Below are 16052 nucleotides of genomic sequence, written 5' to 3'. Positions count from 1 at the left end.
CATTACTTTAATCAAATGCAAAATCTTGGATATTTAGTTGAAAAAAAAAGAAAATCATTTAAAAACAATAAAAACTCAACTTGCTCAACAATCATGTTTTAAATCACGCATATGATATGTAATATAAGAAGGAAATGATGATTTGATTTTAATTACCTGTTCAGTATATCTTAAGTTATAAAAAAATTGCCAAAATAATGAAAATGGTTTTTGCTTTATCTTTATCAGTCACCAATTTGGTGTCTATCTTAGATATTTTATTTTCTTTACATTGCCTGTACAATATTCTGACACAAACAGATTGTCATCATTGTCCACACATAAACCAAAAGGATCGTCCAGATCACAGTTATCAAAGTAATGGAGAAACTGTCCATTCTGATCTAGAATGTGGATACAGTGGTATAAACCGTTTGCTGTCAGGATACGACTCTGACTGTCTGTTGCAATACCCCGGGGTGCAAATGTTTGGTTCTTGGTAACTGAGGGATGACCAGTGTATCTCCATTTGAGTTTCCCGTCCTGATTAACCACCACTACTGCACCAGCACTAATATTATCAGCGACACAGATGTCATGGTTTCTGTTCTCTGTGATGTATTTAAGCCTGGTATTCCCTGAGTACAGAGGTTTACCTTTATCATCAAATTGAATCGTTTGTTTCTCGGCAGATCCAGAGTAACGGACAACTTTTGATTGGGTTTTATCATCATTGTACATGGTAACCAGGAGATCACCAGTAAAGGTGACACACAGATTATAAGGTGTCCAACCCTGTAATGTGATCAACTCTTCTGTCTGTCCATTCTTTACTTTAATAACTGTCCTAGTTTTCCAGTCAGATAACAGTAGATCCCCATCACTGTTTACAGCTATGGCATTGGGCCTTTGTCCTGATTTTGTCCCGATTGTTTGGAGAAGTGAACCGTTGATGTTAAAGCATTTGATTTCATTGGTCAATCCATGCGTCCATACACCGTCTTCATCTAGACAGGTAACACCACGTAGTTTTTCATACCCAGTCTGTATTGTGGCAACTAGCTCCGGTTCATCCAGTAGTTCTCTGACTGAAGTGTTTGGTTGGTTCGGTGACATGACATATTCCTCTGTAGCAGTAGATAATGGGGTGATCTGTCCAAACAAACTGTACAGCTTCTCACGGTCTATTGTTTTTGGAATAAATGTTGGCAGTTTTACTTGAACCTTCGGTGGAAGTTTGCTAAACTCTCTGTTCTTCGACTTGTATTCAATGGTAGGAGCTACTGCAGTAGATCTCTCGATTTCGTTTAAGGCAAGTAATGTTTGTTTTATCAGAGACTGTATCTGTTTGATTTCATCCAAATGTTTCTGTAAAATGTCTTTGTGTTTCACTTTTATCTCGCTGATTTCAGTTTTCATTTTGTTGATAACGATGTCGATTTCTCTGTGCCATTGCTCTCCTTGTTTGGACATTGTTGTTGTAAGTTTCTCATATCCTCCATCCAGGTTGGCAAGCTGATTTTCCAAGTCCAGTGCAATTTCTTCATATTTAGGAGAAATAAGATTTTCTAATTCCTCTGTGTCTTTTTCGATAATATTTTTCTTTGTCTTGTAAACCTCTGTAACATCTACAAATATATGTCCCCTGTGTTGTTCAGAAGCAGTACAAGAGGAGCAAACAAATAGGTTGTTGCAATTCTTGCACAGCAAATCGCAATTTTTTTGTGGATGTGTCCTACATTTTGAATAAACGAGGGTTGATCTTCGTTCCTGGAATGGCACTATTTTATGTTTGTCATATTCATCTAAGATGTGATCTAGTATACAGGGCTTGCAGAGGTTGACATGACAAAAGTCACAGTAGCTGTGTACTATGGCGGTCTCACAAAGGTCACATCGATGCACATCCTGGGCACTTGAGCGAGGATCCATAATTTGTCTAAAAATTAAAATGAAAAAAATCAAAGTAAATGTTAGTAAGTGATCAAGAAAAATAAACACTAAAAATTTTTACAGATCTTACTTATGTATTGTTATTTTTTTAATGATATTTAAAATGCATATGAATTTTTTTCTGAAAATATATGTTCTATTATATGTACATCTACCGAGTATGACTCCCTCTATTTCTTACGGAAACTTTTAGTTATTTCATAGCTCTATAGAAACAGCAAGACTGAAATCAACGCGCCCCGTTTATTGATTGGTCGAAACCCACAGCAAGCTCAGAAAAATCACGGACTGCATGAAAATCATGATGTCAGACTCAAAATTCTAGAGGTGACGATTCGGCTGTTTCTTTTACCTATCGTACTGATGTACATTAGCAGTGATAAAGTAAATTTTACTTTTGATAATCAGTTTAATAATTTGGTAAAAGAAAAATGTAAATATAAATAATAAAATGCTTTCTTTGATGATTCATGCGGGGTATGAAGGTAGCGATCATTGCAGAAGATATTGACAGTTCCCGCTACCGTAAGTTATGAATTTTTTTTGCAATGTCGCCACCTTCATATCCCGCATAAATCACCAAAGAAAGCATTTTATTGTTTAGATATATAAAATATGTCTTGGGTCACTCGAAAAGTGTGATAATTGTATGTTGTCGATCTGCTTTCATCAAAGATTTCCAAAGAAAAATGTAAAATAGAATAATCGGCTTGTATTACTGTGGAATCATTAAAATTCGTGGGGGCCAATTTTCGTGGATTGCTTAAATTTTACACGATCGTGGGGACGTAATTTCGTGTATTTTCATATACTTACAAAAGGGTTATGACTTTATAGCCCTAATATATTAATTCGTGGGGGTGTTAATTCGTGGATGAGAGGTGCCCACGAATTCTATGAAAATTGAGCCACCACGAAATCTAATGATTCCACAGTAATTGATAAGCATGTCAACGTAAAATAAATGTTAGGTAGTATAATAATACACTGAATTTAAAAACTAAAGTACTTTGTAGTTTTGTTTAGATACAAGTATATCAAACAACAACAACACGTCGGCATCTTAATTTTTCATGTATTATTATAGATTAGATTATTAAGTTTATAAGTAACACAAACCTTGTGTTAGTTGATCATGATATTAATGGAATAGGACATACATCAACCGTGCAGACGTTCTCAAACATGACCGAGCCTGCTTGTGTGGAATGTGGTCACCTGACAGAGATTTTAAAACAGTTAGAGTTATTCCCCGTGTATTGTAGTCACGTATCTACACCCCCTCCCCCCAATCAGAAATTAGCCATTGTCTGCATATTTAACCACCCCCACCCCCCACCCCCCCACCCAAAAGGAGAACTCTTGAAATTTACAACTTTAATAGAAGGCTTGATAATCTTTCTAAATATGCAGGTAGTTATATATAATTTAGTAAGTGTGAGAGGTAGTGAAGAAAAGAATATTTAGACATTATATTTTTTTTAAGGGTTTATATGCCGTTTTTAATGGCATTTTTGCGATGTTAAAAAAACCAACACGAATTTTATTTTGCCAGCATGGTTGACTAGATACGTGAAAAAAGATTTTCGGATTTTTTGATAAACATCAACGAGGTATTAACCATGAAAATGAATAACAACAATTTACCTACATGTATGCATATTCATAAACGATTAAAGCTTGAGGTGGATTTGTGCATGTGGGCTGAAATAGTAATTCAGAATAGCAGCATGGTAAACGGGGTAAAACGACAGGTTTGTTTACAGTTGTTTGAGTTTATATCAACAGATTTTTGTGCTGCTAACAGAAAAAATATCAGATATTTGCATTTTATGTGGATGGTTGCGTATCAGTGTCGATTTTTATCGTTATCGACACCGATTTTTTCCGATTTTTTCACCGAGCTCTTTTGCAATTGACCATAAATTTGACAACCAATAACTATAAAATTAAACGTCAAAATTATCCCTTCTTAGGCCCTCGACTCAAAACAGCAAGAAGCTGACAAAGTGGTCTTCAATATAGATTCTCATTTTACAACGTTCTCTGTCCAACTGTTTCTTTCTTTTCTCTCCAAACGCTTTATTCCACTGCCAACAGACTGACCACGTTCCCGCGTCGACATCATGTGTACGTCCGTTCTAAAATTAGCTTGTCACACCACGTGCTTATGAATATTTCAAAGTTGGCCGTTTATTGACCAACCCGGCTAGTAAATAAATAAATTATAATTTATATTTTATACTTTTAAATGATTTTGATTTAAACTGTATAATTTGCAGAGAGTTCATAACTTTTGTAGCTTAGTGGATCGAAAAATGCAAATTAAAACGGCATATACAGGTGTATATATATATATATATATATATATATATATATATATATATATATATATATATATATATATATATATATATATATATATATATATATATATATATATTCAAAACCCTGGGGACCCAATATCACTGAACGTAGAGCTGTCCAAAATAATTTCAGCTGGCACAGTGCAAAAGTTGTTTGCTCCAAGACCATGCTTGTTAAGAAAGATGTACATAATTGCTAGTCAGAACATATCGCAATGTGAAAGCGACTTCCATCTACAGAAAGATACACACGATTTCATTAATTACTGAAAACTCAGTGCATCTATCTAATTACAATTAACCCCGAAACAACATTATTTTCTTTACGAAGTCAATAGCATGTGTTAACTATATCTGAGTATTACTTTTAAAGGGGCATGGTCACGATTTTGGTCAAATATTATTTTTCTGTTTTTATTATTTGCAATGCTTTAGGAATGCATTTCTAATGATCAAATGAAATGTGGGTGCCAGACGTTGAGTTTTAAGCAAGATACAGGGCTCACAATTCTTCGTCATGTAAACAAGGCTCGTGCCCTGTTTTTGTTTACATAAGCTCAATAATTAAACCAGTACAAATCTTTTTAAAGCTGGTTCGTCTATCTTTTTATTCATTCTAAGCATAAATAAACAGCTTCTAACGATTAATACATTTATTTTAGGTGTAAAACTGGAATTTTCACTTCAACATTCGATCGAAATGTAAGTTACAAACCCTTTGTTTACATAGCGAAGAATTGTAAGCTCTGAAAGTCGCTTATAACCCATCAAATGACACTCAAAGTTTAGCTGCCTATTAAAAATGCCTTTCTAAAGCATTGTAAACATTGAAATCAAAAAAATAATTTTTGACCAAAATCGTGACCATGCCCCTTTAACACAAAAAGTATGTCTACTGAAATTTATAAATTACTATTACCGATAATTTTCAACGAATGTATACTGTAAAAGTACAATATCGATTACTTACTGATTACTAGTACACCCCCCCCCCCCCAGCTTGAATATCAATATCAACCTATCATTGTACTTTTGTAGTGAATATCAAAGTGCGAAAAATATATATGTACATGAATCTTTTGAGTTATATTATGTCGTCTGACAAGTTTTTGAACAGACATTTACAAGTTTTTGAACAGACATTTACAACTCATCTGGCTCGTTCTAGAATTTCATCAATAAAAAACTTTTTATAAGAATTTTTTAAATGCTAAATTGCATCGCCGTACAGAAACAGTCTTGAACGAAATATAACAATCATATTTAAGTGAAGATTCTCAATTCGCCTATCGAGCAATTTTGACAAAGCATATTTAGCAACTTTTATGTTATTCAACGTGATTTAAACTTTGAGCAAACAGACCAAGAATGGGGAGAGACATAAGAAAATCAAAATGCACGTGAAAGTAAACCTACTATATCCAGGCCTAATCTTATTGCGTGTCTATGTACACAGTCAGATTAAATTTCTTCTTCAGAAATGGTGAGGAAAAGTGAAAGGTTATAGTTTGTTTAGAAGAAGTGATTGGAATCGTTTTTGTATTATAAGTAAACACTAATACTCTACAGATCCAACATGGTCTCGCGGATTTTTCATTTTGTTTGCGGAGATGGGTCATTTTGTGTAATGTTGGGCTCCGCGGGACAGTATATGTTTATATGGGGTATGGTTTAATATCGATGCGGGCAGGTGCCACTGAAATAACCTTATATATACTGTGCTATAATTAACAACATTGCATAATTACATCTTTAAGGAAGAAAATTTAACATTGCAAATTTCAATGCAAATAAGATGCTAGGAAAAAAATATGTATATTCATGAAAAAAAAACTTGATATGTACAAATAAACCGTGATTTTGGCAAGACATTGAAGAAGATAAGTCAATATTGGAAGAAGAAGCGATTCCGTAATTAGGTATTACACCAAGGAATCAAGGCGATGAAATGGACAATGTACACAAGGAGATTCCTAGCTAGACAGGTGAGTCTTTAAAAGTTGTTTTTTTTAAATATCGAGCAGGAATAAAGTTGCTTTCTTTTCTTTTACGAAAGAGGGGTTTCTGAAGTGGACCTGTCTTTGCGGGATAACTTTTACAAGCTCGATGGCTGGCGGCAAAAATCGCTTAATTATTAATTTTTATTGTTCCACAGAGGAGGGATAATTACTTATTCATGAATAAAAGACCGATGGGTGATTACTCTCAGAGCGGCATAATCCGTGTTAAAAATCATATTTTATTCAACTTCCTTTTTTCCTCTTCTCTTGATTGGTACATGTAAAATCCAGGCAACGGACGAAAAGATTCTGATATGAATAGAATTTATTGATAGAAAAGGTAAGAAGACCACAAAATTAAAGTAGTCCGATTTTCTATTGCATTTATATGTTTTGCTCTTACCTCCACTTAGAATATGGAAGGGGAAGATGAAAAAACTGAAAGACTTCCATTAAAAGGTTTGAATTTGCTTCTTTTCAATGTTTCAGTGCTTTCCATGGATGCTTGCACTGCCTTTGACTGCTTGGATTATGATTTTTTTGAAAATAAATTTCTCAGAAGCTTGGCTTAAAATTCACTTATCGGTATCTTTAAAACACGCCGATTAACATGTAGATGCCCGTGTGAATTTTTTTTTTTTGAATTTTGAATGCAATAACTTAATACACTAACAGTAGTTGGTTGATATACATCTTTCAATGTGATAAAATAATTTTTTACCGGTACCGGGTATATGTTTAGATTAAGTTTTTTTTAAATAAAAAAAAACATTGTGGGTTTTATTTAATATTATAAGATTAGTTTAGAAACACAGCATCACCAGGATGAATCTCATTTTGGATGAGATAACCTTGGGGTTATGTTGAATGATTATACCCCCGCAAACGAAGTTTAGGGGGTTATATTGGTTTCACCCTGCCCGTCTGTCCGTCTGTCTGTAGACGCAACTTTGTCCCCCTCTATAGAATTTTTTATTACTGCATGGAATAGTTTGAAAATTTGTACATATGTTGAACACCATCTGAAGATGTGCACCTGCAATTTTTTTAAGATCAGACAAGATTTAATGATTTTATGACAGTTTTCATTTTCCTCATTCTATATGTTGTACACTGATGTTAAAAAGTAAGGGAGGTAATCCTTACAGATTTTATTAATTAATTAATAGTATTAAAACACTTTAAAATATATTTATATAAATACATTCAGATTGAGGTTTTTTGTCTTTATGTCTTAATTAATAAATAAAAAAATATTTTTTATAAGTATTCTATCAATTGACAATGCAAAGTTTTTGTTTGTCAATGATGAATTCTTAGGAGCTAATAAGGACATCAAAGACAAGTGACATTTGTCCCAAGGGAGCCATTATTTGAGCCATGGTTCAGATGGGGAAATTGATAATCTGTAAAATGGGTGAGGGTTTTGGGGCTATTTTAAAACTGTTTCATGTAAATCAAAAGTTTCTATCATTATAAGGAAATAGATAATATCATTATTAATAAAGAAGTTAACTATTTTTAGAAGTTGTTTAAATTTATTAGTCAACTTAATTGATGAAGTGACCCTATTGGGCATTAATTAGGGTCCTGCAAGGATTTGCGGGTACCCTATAGTAATCACTCTGTCCGTCTGTCCTTCTGTCTGTCCGTCTGTCACTCTTCCGTCCACAAATTTTCTGTTTTTGTTTAATAACTTTTTTTATGGTTGCCCAATCAAGTTCAAAGGACTAAGTACGGTTTTATGCAATTTTTGCCCCCCAAAATCAAAGTTTTAGAAAGAGCTTTAAAATAAGATGGAAGATAGTTAAAATCATATTGAAATAAAGGTGTAAAAGGTTATCACCACAGTGACGTCATAACGTAGAAATGACGTCATGAATATTGCATTTTTTTGATAAATTGATGTTTTGTAGCAAAATATGGGTGTTTTCCGATGGTTTTTCGACTGGGAAACATCGAGCGCAGGCTTGCTCAAGTACCATTTTTTAGTTTAATATGTATAACTATCTGAAGAAAAACATATGTTAAAATTGCACTTGAGCAGACCTGCGCTCTATACTTCCGAATGCAAAATATAGAGCAAAAATGAGAATATCTTCATTTGTTTGCAGCTTTGCGGGAATTAGGTCATTTAGATGACGTCATAGATAAAAAGCGAGTGAGCAAGAATGACTAAAATCAAGGTTAAAGTTATAGGCATCCTCTTTACAATGATTTGTGAAGATTTCATTCTTATACGATACTATTAAAAAATTGGTTGAAATCGGGGGCAGATATTTGACCAAACCGCACATAGTCCTTTGGTATGGTAATGACAGAAATACATATTTTGATGCTAAGTTTGGTTCTATATGTCTTCTGGTTTGGAGCTGGGGTTGTGGGGTAGATTCCTTAACTATGCATAAGAATGAATTGGCAAAGAGAGATAACTGCTGAGAATGTTACCATCCCTGTATACTTGGAAGGCTGTGCAATATTTGTCCTTTGGGATTAATTAATCTTTCACAGGAAGAAAATCCTAAGCTTTATCTTTATCTGTCACATTGAGATTAATTACTGCACAGCCTGTGTCTGCAAATGAACTTTGTTTTGAAGTCATGGTCAATTTTTAATGATGTGTAGTATTGTGTACATTCTTTGAAATATGGATTTAAAATATAATATTCATACTTTATTTTGGTTAAAATACTAATAAATAATTATTTTATTTTTTTCTGCCTTAATGCTGTTAATTTTAACAGGTAATCAGATAATAACCCCATTCTGTCATTTATGAAAAAAAATCTTATTGTAAATTTAGAAGAAAAGGATGAGAGAGCAGAACAATTAATCCCCTGGGATTAATTATCTTGCCTGCTGCAGAAAATTTAGAGGCTTATCTCTATCTGCCATATGAAGATAAGTGAACACCTTTGTCTGCAACTGATGTTTGTTTTGAAGTTGAGGTCAACCCTGGGTGATACAATGTATTAGCATTCACTGAAGGCTTGCATTTTATAAAACACCTGTTTAAATCTTTTTTAATACACATTTAAGTTTTTTTTTTTTATAAGACATGAGGTTATCCCTGTTTTATGCAGATACAAGGTTACTATTTAGAGTTTTTGGACATTCAGGAATTATCTTGAAATTTTAAAAATACAGTTGTTACTTATAATTTTCATAATTTTTTTTACCACCTTATATATTTTGCAGTTCTTTACATCTTATGCCGGGCATTTATTTTTTATCATTGTTCTCTATATAATTTCATAGCGGGGCCCTTCCTGACTGGTCAGTTTTCTAGTTTAAATGAAATTCAAAATTACTGATATAATTGTAGTGTTTTGGCAATTTTAAAATTGTTTGTAATATTAAATGTTCTTTTTTACATAGTATGGTAATGTTTTGGGAGTTTATTAACGGAGACAGCTGAACGTCGATCTGGTTGAAGGAGACTAGAATTCAATATTGCCCAAATCCATACAATTTCTCAGAACTATTTCGATTACTCAAACGTAGTTTGATGGAATTAATTTTTTGAATATTACACAAAAAGATTCATATGGGGTTGTCACGAAATTCCTGTCGGAGAATTTATATAATAAAAAATGTGCGTAATTTAAAAACATATAGGAAAATACTTACAATGCAAAATGACATATCGTTTATTTTAAAATAAATAATAATCGATAAAATCAACTCCCGTCAGTTCTTCAGTACTTTGATTGTAGATAAAATCATTTTGGCAACAAAGTTTGCGATAAGATACTTGTGTGTGTTTTATTAATATCTCTTTGTAAGTCAAGCTTGTAAAATAATGTTAGTGTGCATGTAAGGGGGATGCTCATTAACAACTATAGTCAAAATACTTTGTCATGTTACAGATGGTGATTTGCATCTGTGCACAGCAGAGTCACTGGGTGTAGGTTTCAAGATTGTTAAACATAATAGATCAATTAACATGTCAAGCATCCAATCATCTTTTGTAATAAATTATTGTCTTATCAGCACCTGGGACATGTAAATTCTCTCATTCTTATTTTCTCTGATTTTGCTGCTGAGTGTACATTTTTCCATGAACTTTGTTTTACCCACCTTTTACATATTTCTACATAGTATGGTAATTATGGTAATGTTTTGGGAGTTTATTAAATTTAACAAGCTCATCAAAGAAAATCATAGTCCTATGGGATCAATTTTCTGATATGGAGTTCCATTGTGCCATAGGAGAAAGTGAGGAAAATTTGAAACAACTAATTGCATCTGTCAAGACTCTTATATTAGAAAGATATTGAAAGTTTTATCAACAGAAGAGCATTGCTTGGATACCGGTATTTCTGCAAAGGGATGGGTTATGTCATTTTGTTGGTTTTTCTTTAAAATCAATTAAATAAAAAATTAAAAATATATCATCAGATACATACATTTGTAAATGTAATTCTGTTATAGATATGTATTGAAATTCTGACAGTTTTGTTTTTAATTTTTCTTTGTTAACTATTTTTTTTTTACAAGTCTGGAATTTTTTTTTTGTATCCAATACAATTATCTGTCCCATTTGAAATTAGCCTTGCGGGGGTATTAGTCCCATTAGGACAGTTCTAGTTTTAATAGTAAATTCTTGACTTTCTTGGATAGGGAAATTTCTGGTGACTTTGAAAACAGGAAGAGGAAACGACTGAGTGAACCAGCCTCTAGGAAACGCAGACGGAGGTGATGGCCGCTTTCCTTTAGAAAGCTGTTCCAAGTACATGGCATTAAGTGACCTTTCAGATGTTCTAATCTATTAACTTTATCTCACAAGTACAATAACATATATTTATATATATAGATTGGACCAGGTATTTTTGTATATTTAAGTACATGTACCGGTATTATTTATTAAAAGGTTATAAATAATTATGACATATAAATACTTCTTAATTTCGTATTTGTCATTCATTGTATTTGTCATTCATTGTAAGAACTCGCAATACCAATAAAACACCATTTATGCATGTATATTTAAGCATCAAAATCTTATGCATTAAAAATATTGAATTTTTTTAGTTGTTCTGTAGATCCCAAGTATTAAGAAATTTTGGATTGAGTTTCTTTTTTAAAAATCTAACCGTGTTGAAGATTTAGGTACAGTTTATGTTGACTTTACCAAAAGGAAATGGGGCGTCATTTTCTGTTTTATAAGGAAGCAATGCTTTATCAAATGAAAAAATGTTTGGACATTTAGTTACAAAAAAATCATTTAAAAACAAATAAAAACGTTAACTCAACTTACTCAACAATCATGTATTAAATCACTTATATGATATGCATAATGAATGAAGAAAGGGTGACTGGATTTTAATTGCCTGTTCAATATATCTTAAGCTATAAAAATTGCCAAAATATTGAAAATGGTTTCTGTTTTCTCTTTATCAGTCACCAATTTGGTGTCTATCTTAGAAATATTATTTTCTTTACATAGCCTTTACTATATTCTGACACAAATAGATTGTCATTATTGTCCACACATAAACCAGCAGGATACTTTAGACCACAGTTATCAATGTAACGGAGAAACTGTCCATTCTGATCCAGAATGTGGATACAATGGCTGTTGAAGTCCGCTGTCAGGATACGACTCTGACTGTCTGTAGTGATACCCCGGGGTTTAAATGTTTGATTCTTGTTAACTGAGGGATGGCCGGTATATCTCCATCTGAGTTTCCCGTCCTGATTAACCACCACTACTGCACTAGCCTCATTGTCAGCTACACAGACGTCATGGTTTCTGTTCTCCGTGATGTATTTACTATCACCATTCCCCGAGTACAGAGATTTACCTTTATCATCAAATTGCATTGTTTGTTTGTCTGTAGATCCCGAGTAACGGACAACTTTGGATTGAGTTAGATCATCACGGTACATGGTAACCAGGAGATCACCAGTGGAGGTGACACATAGCTGATTAGGCGTCCATTCATGTAATCTGATTAACTCTTCTGTCTGTCCATTCTTTACTTTATTCACTGTCCTAATTTTCCAGTCAGAGTATACTAGATCACCATCACTGTTTACAACTATGTCACTGGGGAATTGTCCTGTTTTTGTCCCGATTGTTTGGAGAAGTGAACCATTAATGTTAAAGAATTTGATTTCATTGGTGATTCCATGCGTCCATACACAGTCCTCATCTAGACAGGTAACACTGAGTAGTAGTTCATACCCAGTTTGTATTGTGGCAACTAGCTCTGGTTCATCCAGTAGTTCTCTGACTAAAGTGTTGGGTTGGTTCAGTGACAAGACGTTTTCTTCTGTAGCAGTAGATAACGGAGTGATCTGTCCAAACAAACTATACAGATTCTCATGGTCTATCGGTTTTGGAATGTATGTTGGCAGTTTTACTTGAACCTTTGGTGGAAGTTTGCTAAACTCTCTGTTCTTCGACTTGTATTTAATGGTAGGAACTACTGCAGTAGATTTCTTGATTTCGTTTAATGCAAGTAATGTTTGTTTTATCAGAGACTGTATCTGTTTGATTTCATCCAAATGTTTCTGTAAAATGTCTTTGTGTTTTACTTTAATCTCGCTTATTTCTGTTTTCATCTTGTTGATGATGAGCTCGATTTCTTTGTGCCATTCCTCTCCTTGTTTAGTAATTTCTGATGTAAGCTTCTCATATCCAACATCCAGGTTGGCGAGCTGATTTTCCAAGTCCAGTGCAATTTCTTCATATTTAGGAGAAATAAGATTTTCAAATTCCTCTGTGTCCTTTTCAATATTGTTTTTCTTTGTCTTGTAAACCTCTGTAACATCTACAAATATATGCCCTCTGTGTTGTTGAGAGGCAGTACAAGAGGAACAAACAAATAGGTTGTTGCAATTCTTGCACAGCAAATCGCAGTTTTTTTGTGGGTGTGTCCTACATTTTGGATAAACAAGGGTTGATCTTCGTTCCTGGAATGGGACTATTTTATGTTTGTCATATTCATCTAATATATGATCTAGTATACAGGGTTTGCAGAGGTTGACATGACAAAAGTCACAGTAGCTGTGTACTATGGCTGTCTCACAAAGGTCACATCGGTGCACATCCTGGGCAGTAGAATGAGGATCCATAATTTGTCTAAATATTAAAATGAAAAAAATCAAAGTAAATGTTAGTCATTGATCAAGAAAAATAAACACGACAGATATTACAGATCTAACTTACTTATTATATATAATTAAATGTTATTTAAAATGCATATGAAATTCTTTCTAGAAAATACATGTACTATTATGTATACATATTTACATCTATCGGGTATGATTCCCTCTATTTCTTACGGAAACTTATAGTTAATTCATAGCTCAATCGAAACAGCCAGACTGAAATCAACACGCCCCGTTTATCGATTGGTCGAAATCTATAGCGGCTGAAACTGACAGGACTGAAATCTACACGCACCGTTTATCGATTGATCAAAACCTACAGCGACTTAAAAAAAATCAAGGACTGCGCAAAAAATCATGATGATGTCAGACTCAAAGTATCACAGGAGACGATTGACTGTTTCTTTTATCCATCGTACTTATGTTCATTAGCAGTAATTTAGTGAATTTTACATACTTTTTATAATCAGTTTATTAATAATTAACTAAAAGAAAGATGTAAATAGAAATAATAAAATGCTTTCTTTGGTGATTCATTCATGATATGAAGGTATCGAGCATTGCAGAAAATATTGGCAGAACCCGCTATCGCAGGTTATGTATTTTTTCTGCAATGTCACCACCTTCATATCATGCATGAATCACCTAAGAAAGCATTTTATTTATTAGATATATAAAATATGTTTTAGGTCACTCGAAAAGTGTTAGAAATTGTATGTTGTCGCTCTGCTTTCATCAAAGATTTCCATGCAATGAAACAATAGTCAAAGAGAATAATCGACTTGTATTAATTGATAAGCGTTTGGACGTAAAATACATTTTTGGTGGTATAATAATACAAAACTGAAATTAAAACGAAAGTACTTTGTAGTTTTGTTTAAATATGAATATGTAAATAAAAAAACAACACGTCGGCATCTTAATTTTTCATGTATATATTAGATTATTAATTTTATAAGGAATACAAACCTCGTGTTAGTTGTTTATGATATTCATGGAATTGGACATCCATCAAACGCGCAGACGTTCTCAAACATGACTGAGCCTGCTTGTGTGGAATGTGGTCAGCTGACAGAGGATTGAACACAAATAAGAGTTATTCCCCGTGTATTGTAATCTTGTATAACCCCCCCCCCCCCCCCACCCCCGATCAGAATTCAGCCATTGTCTGCTCATTTGACCTACCTCCCCCCCTCCCCCCAAAAAATTCTTGAAATTTACAACTTTAATAGACGGCTTGATAGTCTTTCTAAGCAGCTACTTATACAAATCCATTATAATCAAGCTTTAATCGTTTTTGAATATGCATACATGTAGGTTAATCGTCGTTATTTATTTTTAAATTATGGTGAATACCTCGTTGATATATATATGTCAGAGGTAGTAAAGAAAAGAATATTGAAATATTTTGTGATGTTGAAAAACAGACACTAATTCATCTGCATTTTGTGTGGATGGTTGCGTATCGGTGACAATCGACACCGATTTTTTCGATTTTTCCACCGAGCTCTTTTGCAATTGACCATTATTTTCATAAATTTGACAACAAATAATTGTAAAACAAAACGTAAAAATCATCACTTCTTGGGCCCTCGACTCAAAACAGCAAGAATCCGGCAAACTCTTATTAAACATAAAGTTTAATTCATTTCTTACACGTGTCCACCGCTCAAAGTGGTCTTCAATATACAGATTCTCATTTTACAACGTTCTCTGTCAAACTGTTTCTTTCTTTCTTTTCTCTCCGAACGCGTTATTCCACTGCCAACGGACTGACCACGTTCTCGCGTCGACATTATGTGTACGTAGTTCTAAAATTAGCTTGTCACACCACGTGCTTATGGATATTTCAAAGTTGGTTTTTTATAATATTAACCAACCCAGTCAGTAAGTAAATAAATTATAATTTATATTAAATACTTTTAAATACGTTTGATTTAAACTGTATAATTCGCAGAAAGTTCATAACTCTTGTAGCTTAATGGAAAAACGCAAATTAAAACGGCATATACATGTATATACCAGTAACATTCAACATTATATATCTATATAAAACAAGTATTATTCCTACCATTTATTACGGAAACTTATAGTTAATTCATAGCTCTATAGAAATAGCCAGACTGAAATCTACACGCCCCGTTTATCGATTGGTCGAAATCTACAGCGGCTGAAACTGACAAGAAAATGACAGGACAGACTGTTTATCGATTGGTCGAACCTAGAACGACCTAGGAAAAATCACGGACTGCACGAAATAATCATGACGATGTCTGAATCAAAGTCTCACAGGAGACAATTTGGCTGTTTCTTTTAGCTAACGTACTTACGTACATTAACAGTAATTTTGTAAATTTTACTTACTTTTCATTATCAATTTAACAATTAGCTAGAAGAAAGATGTTGATATAAACAATAAAATGCTTTCTTTGATGATTCATGCAGGTTATGAAGGCAGCGATCATTGCAGAAAAAATGACATTACCCGCGTGGGATGTACATATTTGCAAGAAAATATCAAAATGGGAAAGCGACTTCCATCTACCGTTGGATCCCGATGATTTCCTGAATCATTGAGAACTCACTACATCTATCTAATCACAACCAATTAACCCCAAAACCACATTATTTTCTT

At 33.4% G+C, this 16052-nt stretch overlaps 1 pseudogene; it reads right to left on the bottom strand.

Moving 5' to 3' along the window:
• Nucleotides 1–228: 228 nt before the first annotated feature.
• LOC128160864 (uncharacterized) lies at nt 229–14481 on the bottom strand (annotated as a pseudogene).
• Nucleotides 14482–16052: the final 1571 nt, after the last annotated feature.

The sequence above is a fragment of the Crassostrea angulata genome, chromosome 8, assembly GCF_025612915.1.
Source record: "Crassostrea angulata isolate pt1a10 chromosome 8, ASM2561291v2, whole genome shotgun sequence".
NCBI classification, from domain to species: Eukaryota; Metazoa; Mollusca; class Bivalvia; order Ostreida; family Ostreidae; genus Magallana; species Magallana angulata.
The sequence above is the reverse complement of the archived record's forward strand: the minus strand, read 5'-3'. Positions and strand labels throughout refer to the sequence as shown.